At 40.2% G+C, this 7,528-nt stretch overlaps 1 pseudogene across 1 annotated transcript; it reads right to left on the bottom strand.

Moving 5' to 3' along the window:
* Nucleotides 1-587: 587 nt before the first annotated feature.
* Nucleotides 588-2,978, bottom strand: LOC110346906 (protein FAM24A-like; annotated as a pseudogene). Its single transcript, XR_015446010.1, has 3 exons — nucleotides 2,633-2,978; nucleotides 1,662-1,850; nucleotides 588-1,020 (listed from the first exon to the last, which is right to left on the bottom strand). The product of XR_015446010.1 is annotated as a protein FAM24A-like (transcript).
* Nucleotides 2,979-7,528: the final 4,550 nt, after the last annotated feature.

Genomic DNA, 7,528 nt, shown 5'->3' with positions numbered 1-7,528 from the left:
AAAAATAACTCTATATTAACATCATTTGTTTTAAAAGGAAAACACAATACTACATGTGCCATAGGTTTGCCACTGCTTTTCTAGGGGCTCGGCAAAAGGAGAAGTGATGGAGGCCCATTCCTGTGCTTTGGTAAAGGGAGTCTAGGCTTTGGCCTTGGGCTAGAGTTTCCTGCTACAGTTGAGAACACTGAGGGCTGAATCAGCACTTTGATGTGAAGGTGATCTCCAGATGAAGGCACTTGCCTCTGAACATGGGGGAAGCCAGGTAGGGCACTCTCAGGTTTTCTACTTGTCCTTCTGAGGCCTCTAAGCTCCATCCCATAATTACACAGGTCAGACAAGTTATACCCAGAGATGTCCCACCTAGCTGTCCTCACTGTCCTGATGAATAGCGTCCTAGTCAGTATATATGACATCACTGACCCTAGTAGAGGAAATGGGTGAGATGGGAACCCTTTAGGATTGCTGAGCACACTCCTCCAGTGTGGCACCTTTAGCAGATGCTGAACTTGAAAACGCCCTGAGGTCAATGTATGGTTTCTTTCCAGGGTTGGAAAGGTGCTGGCCACTCTTATTTTCTACCTTATTTCTTTAGCTTCTATTGCCATAAAATATTACAAGCTATTTCCCCAAGTCTGAAAGTAGGCATATCATACATATATATGATATGTATAACTAAGAAAAAATACTAAAGAGAGGATCATTTTTGATGTTACATATTTATTCACCAGTATATGAAGTAACATTTTGCTGAATATAGTATAGAGCAACATTATGGAACTCAGTTTGAATAACAAAATTTTAAGAAAAATATTGCTCATGAAGATTTTTGTGTCCCTCATGGCCACATCAGAGTCCCTCATTTATGTCACAAAAGCAGGGGATCATGATCTGCATACATTTTGCATTCATCACACAATTAAAAGCTGGGATGAGTCCACAGCAGTGGTTTCAGCCAGGATGACCTTGTCCTTGGTGGTGTTGGCTGAGTTAGCCTCAGGATCACATTCCTTTGAAGCCCTTAAAAAAAGACATATACAAAGCACAGGCTTAGTAGTCCCCTTTTCAGTGGATTTCTTAGAATTCTCGGGACTCTCTGGGAAGTTCAGGGCTGCAGCTAACCACACATATGACACCAGGCCTGGATTATAGCTCCCTGCCCCGTGCCGAGTTCCTCTCTCATCCCTTCCTCTCCTACAGCTGCTGTACATGTAAACTCAGGCTACAAAAGTAAGGGAGAGTGACTAGCAAGTGAGCAACACCCAGCTAGTTGCTGCAGGCCTTGAAGAAGCAGGAGGAAGGAGGAAGGGGCTGAAGCTATGTCCTGAGCTCCAGGGGCCACCATCTAGCTCCCTAGAATGGGGACACCACTGCTGTGCTGCTGACAACCAGTCTGTCCCATCTTTTGGATCCTCTCCCCAAAAAGGCACCACTTGCTGTCACACACTCCCTCTTTGTTAAGAACATTCTACTTACTAGCTTACAACCCCAAGAACAAACCCAAGATCCTGTAGCCACCCAACTTTGCCTGTACAAATCTGCCTGTGGTTCTTGACCTCACCTAGGGCATGACACCAGTAGAGAGGACTAGATCCTACCAAGCAGACAGCCCCAGGTGTCCCATTTCAGGGCGTTGTTGTTCACTCATCCCCAGGACTCACTTCACTGCCTGGAACATTTTGACATAAAGACAGATGACAGAGCCTATTAGCATGAACATGGTCACCATGATCCCACTCCAAATGATAAGTAGTATCATTATCTCATCAAAAGTCACAGACATACCTAGCCAAAGAAGCACAGACAAAATCAGTGAAGGTTACCTCTCTCCTCTCACAGGAATGAGTTGCCTAGAAAAAGAATAGAGCTCAAAACCAGATCTTTATATGTGTAAGCCAACAGAGAATCTTCTCAGGGAGGACTTGGACCCCCTGTGTGGATAAGGTGGTTTATTTCCACATGAAAGAAACTAAGATGCAAAATTCATAGAGAAGAAGAACCGAATGACAGGCAGTGGAAAGAATCTTTACCTTTCACAGGCAGTGATGTGACTTTATGTAATAAAAAGGCTTACAGTGCAAGATCCTGAGTTCGAACCCCAGTACCAAAAAAAAAAAAAAGGCTCACACAGGAGCTAGTGGTTTTACTCACAGACACCTGGACCTCCTAAACTGTTCACAGTCAGAAGTAACTACTCACTGTACATCAGGTTTAGGGTCTCCTACGGGGATGATGGCTCCAAAATGTTATTGTTCTGATAATCTCCAAATCCATTTTGTAAATTTTGCATTTTTTAGGAGGGAAAAGTTTTGAATTTTTCTACTATAAACTGTTGTTATGCTTCTAAATCCTAAATCTTAAACCCTCCCAGGAAATTTAATTTTTAGTTATCACTTTGCTTAGTCTAACTCTCTTAAACTGGAAAAATGTGAATAAGGGGAGTAGAAAAAGTCTGACTGACAAGCATACTTACTACCTTGTAACTGTTCATGGCTGGATGAAGGCCAAGTTTTAAAAATATATACAATTAAAATACACTTTAGGAAAACAGAACATCTTATCAGAAGTTTCTCATACCCTTAAATTGAAAAGAATTCCAATTAGTAAGATTCAAATTGAAGAAATCACTCACTTTCAGAGGCTCAGTCTTCCACCAGAGTAGGTAGAAAAGAAAGCCACTGTTAACTCCAATGCCTACCTCAGTCACTACCCAGGCTTTGTGACCTCACCTCTCTCTATAGTAGCTCCCTTTCATGGAGTTCTGAATTCTAGTCCATGCTCAGATATATTTCAGCACCAATGGAAATAGAAATGCCTGAACATTACCTTAAATCATTACCTTTTTAGATTTTCTTTCCTTCAGAGAAACTTATGGTATGACTACTAATTGAAAGCAGATGTGAGCTGGGTATAGTGGCACAATCCTGTAGTTTCAGCACTCGGGAGGCTGAGGCATGAGGAGTGCCACAAATTGGAGGCCAGCCTGAACTACATAGTGAGTTCAAGGCCAGCCTGAGCTACATAGCAAGACCTTGTCTCAAAACACAGAAACAAAACAAAACAACAACAACAAAACTAAATGTGGGGTTTCAATCAGTTTAAAAAGACAATAATGCCCAGGGATTTAGCTCAGTGGTGCCACGCCCTGCCTTGCAAGTGCAAGGTTCTGAGTTTGATCCCCTGGGGCGGGGGGGAGAGACAATAATGTGGGGAAGCAGATAAGTAAAAACACTCATATATCTAAAAGATCAATGAAACAAGGCTAGTTAGACTTTATATCTTACCCACAGAGTGAAATAATATGTAGCCATTTAAGAGTATTCAAATATAGGCTCATGGGCATCATATCATGCATTAAGATGAGAAAACTCAAAAAAGTTACTGGATTAGGATACGCATTTTTGCCAGGTCTCTATGATTTGCAGCTAGTTTGACCAAGCAAAGCCAATTCAATTAAATGAGGGAGTTATTTTAACTACCACAGGTAATTCCATACTGCTCTGGCAAAAACATGAATGAGGTCATGAACAGCAGAAAAGATTTCAAGAAAATGGTAACAAGAATCTATGAAAATTTTCTCCACAAAACAATGAAAAATCTAGCAAAACTTTTTCAGAGTCAGCTTTTTCAGAACTCTGAAAAACAATGAAAATCTTGCAGCATCCCGTAAAGCATTTATTCAAGAGAAACAACCAAAGCTCAGTATAAACAGTAAAGTTTGTGACACCGTCCAATAACTCACCCTCTAGTTTCATGGTAGCCTTGAAAATAACCCACATTTTGAGGCAGCCCCCAGAGGGACATAAAAAAGGTAGAGCTCAAGCCTCACTGTCAGGGAACTGTCTTTTTTTTTTTTTTTGGGTACCAGGGATAGAAATCAGGACCTTGTGCTTGCAAGGCAGGCAGTGGAATCACTGAGCTAAATCCCTGGCCCCAAACTGTCATTATTTGACCCATCTGCTGGTTACCTGGAAGACTTTACTTGCAAGGCTATATTTGACCTGACTTAGAGACCACCCAGTGCAGTAATCCTCCCTAGAGAGTTTTGGCAAAAACACTTGAGATCAATTGATTTAATTTCCTGGCTGCATATGGTGGCAGATAACATTTGAGACAAATGACTAGGCCAAATTTGTAAAGGATAAGCTAGGGAATGAGATATCCCCAATCCAAAAGCAATAGTGATTTTGAAAGTTTCTGGCATATTCCAGGGTAGCCTACAAAACCAGGCTTCCTGTTTAGTCATTGCTTCTACTAATAAGACAGGGATACTAACAGTATTACCTATATCATAGCCTTTCTGTAAGGACTAAAATCTGTCGGAGGTAGTGCTGGACACCCTGATCATCACTAAATAAATATCAGCTATTATCACCATCATGATGATGTGGTGGTTGTTCCTACCCCCTATAAGAACAGCTGGATTCTTTTCATAGACATTCCCCAACATTAGCAGAACTACATTTTCTCTTTAGGTGAAACCCTCTATTTACTAAAGTTGAAAGTTAATTCTGATTATTTTATTTTCCATTCTTTCTATTGCCCCATCCTCACTGGAACTGAGTTGCAGTATTAGAGCATTATAGGCCTCTCCCCCACAAACACCTCCCAGGATGGTCCTACAGCTTCATTTACCTACTAGAGACCACCATTGGCACTGACAAACAGCTCCACAACCCTAGCGAGTGGGGCTGCACCTCCCACATCAATGCCTGTATACAGCCAGTTAGCCAATCACAAACTGTACTTACACAGCATAAAGTAAGCCATGGAAAAGTGAGTTCTCCTTGGAGCCTTGAGGAGACACATATTTATGATTTCTCTACAGAGTTTATAAAGGAAAAATGTATTAGTCACTGTCCCATCACTAGGACACAATACCCAACACCATCAACTTAAAGGATAAGAGGCTTATTTTGGCTCATGATTTAGTCCACAGGTGGCTAGCTCCAAGGCAAAAACAGCATGGTGGAAGGACATGGCAGAGGAAAGCTCTTCAACCAAGGGCAGCTAAAAAGGAGGGGGGGGGGTTGGGGGAGAGGGCCAGGGGAGCAGATATACTCTCCAAAGGCATATCCCCAAAGATATGACTCCCAACTAGGCCCAACCTCCTCACATTACATTTACCTATGAACTCACTAACGGATCAATCCATAACAAGAAGATAATATATTAGGGACTAAAGATAGCACATGCCTGTAATTCCAGACCTCAGGAGACTGAAGCAGGAAAATCATGAGTTCAAGGTCAGTTTGAGCTACATAGCCAGATCCAGGCCACCATGGATTGCATAGTGAGACCCGATTTAAAGGGAGGAGGGGATGCTGAAGACAGATAAGTTTAGTAAAAGAATCTTTAATTTTTTTAAAAAGATCTTTAATTGAATTTTTTTTAAAAAACTTGATAATGAAACTTCATGTCTTAGTTACTGTCTCCTTGCTGAGACACAATACCCAACATCCACAAATTAAAGGAGAAAAGGTTTATTTTGGCTCACAGTTTGTAGAGGTTTCAGCCCATGGTCAGCAGCTCAAGGCAGGGTACCATGACAGAGGGGTATGGTAGCAGGAAGCAGAGAGAGAGACATGGGTGAGGGGAGAAGGTACATCCTTCCAAGCCATACCCGCATTGACTCATCTCCTCCAACCACCCAAATCACATTTAGCTATAAACTTATTAGTGAACTAATCCACTGATGAGTATCAAGCTCCCATGATCTATTCACATTCCCAAAAACCCACCTATGAGTGTATGAGGGTTTGAGGGGACAATAGATATAAATTGTAACCCCTGACTTGTGATTTGTAATCACCATGTATAAAGGAACAATCATTTTATTTTTGTCTCTTGTTTTTTGCTGAAGACTGATTCCCTAAATAAAGAAAAGGCCTTAATCATTTATCTGCTTACTTTAAAATAGCTCATTATAAGAGCAATACATGTTATAGAAAAACAGAAAGCAAAGTTAATCCAAAAAAATTTTATATATACCCCTCCACTCACAGACACTATTAATAATTTCACATATAAACATTTTTTCCACTTCTTCCTTTTAGATTTTCCAAATATTTGCAAATATTTTATACATTTAAGTAGGATCATACTTTGCATCCTTTGAATAGATTTTCTTCATATCTACATCATAGATATCTTTTCTACAGATATGCCTCATTTGAAAAAAGTAACTATATATATATGGTAATTCTTTACATGGGTTTACCACAATATATATAATCTGCAAAGTGTATGTTCTAGTATCTATTATAAGCATATCATACCATAATTTACATAAGCTGTGAAAGTGTATGTCTTCTTTATTATCTTACTATTATAAGCATATCATAATTAACACTTATACATGTTTATACATCTTATTAAGATTCTCAGTATAGAATTATCACTCAAATTTAAATAACCAGGCCAAATTCCATATATTTATATACTGTCTAGCTGTCCTAAAGACATGTGGTACTTGTATTATGTCCCCTTCCACTAAGAGTATATAAAAGCAAGTGTTTCCCATATTGTTCTGGAAATCGCAGAAAGAAATACATGGAGACACAGAATTCAGGTAAAATAATAAAACTTTACTTGCAAGCAGGCAGGACTGCCAGAAACTGATCCAGCCATTGTCAGCACTGTTCTCTGTTAGTCTCTTCTTTTTATACCTTTGTTAGTCATTATCTCATCCCTAGTGGTCTTTGATGTGTAAATACAAGTCACAGACACCAGGTAAGCACATATACATTGTAAATTCACCTAGGCATTTGCAACTTTGTTAGGTTAAAATGTTATCTATAATGAAGTTACTGGTTAAGGAATCAGAAAACCATGACCTTAAACAACAAGAGTTAAGGGAAAAGCAAATCTTAAAGGAATACATTACTTATTTTGCTTCTACAACTACCTCAATATTCAATCTACTAAGTTATCTAAAACTTTTCCCTATCAATATTATGTTCAACACCGGTTTGTGGGTGTGTGTGAATGTATGAGTCTGTGGTGACTGGTTGTTTTTGTGGTATGAGGGACTGACACAAGGGCCTTCCCCATGCTAGACCAGCACTTCTACCACAGAGCTACACACCAGCCTTAAAATGTTACCCAATTTTTTATGCAGTGTTGTGATTGAACCCAGAACTTTACACAATAAACAGGCATTTGACCGCCAGCCCATTTGGTTTTAAATCTTTAAAAGGACTTAACTAATCTCATTAAAAACTTATGTTTACTTTTGTCAGGTAAAAGGGCCAAAGACCAAGACCAGACCAGGCCACAACAAGCCTTTATTAGGGGAATAGATCTGCTGGGCTGTCTCTGAACAAAGGAGAGAAAAAAGCAATATGGCTGGGGCAGGGAGAGTCTTTTATACAGACTGGGGTGGGGTTTGTAGGGGCAGAGGTGGGGTTGAGTGAGGTAGTGACTAGGGAATGGAGGAGCTCATGATGTCACTAGGTGGTAGGAGGTGGCGAGTATTAGGTTACTTTCTAGGTGGGAACAGGGGCATACAGGGAAGAAGGGTTTATTC

Source organism: Heterocephalus glaber, unplaced genomic scaffold (assembly GCF_053883595.1).
Source record: "Heterocephalus glaber isolate CG9 unplaced genomic scaffold, H.glaber_assembly_v1.0 deba00001673, whole genome shotgun sequence".
NCBI classification, from domain to species: Eukaryota; Metazoa; Chordata; class Mammalia; order Rodentia; family Bathyergidae; genus Heterocephalus; species Heterocephalus glaber.
Note: the sequence above shows the minus strand (reverse complement) of the source record. Positions and strands in the feature narration are given on the sequence as shown.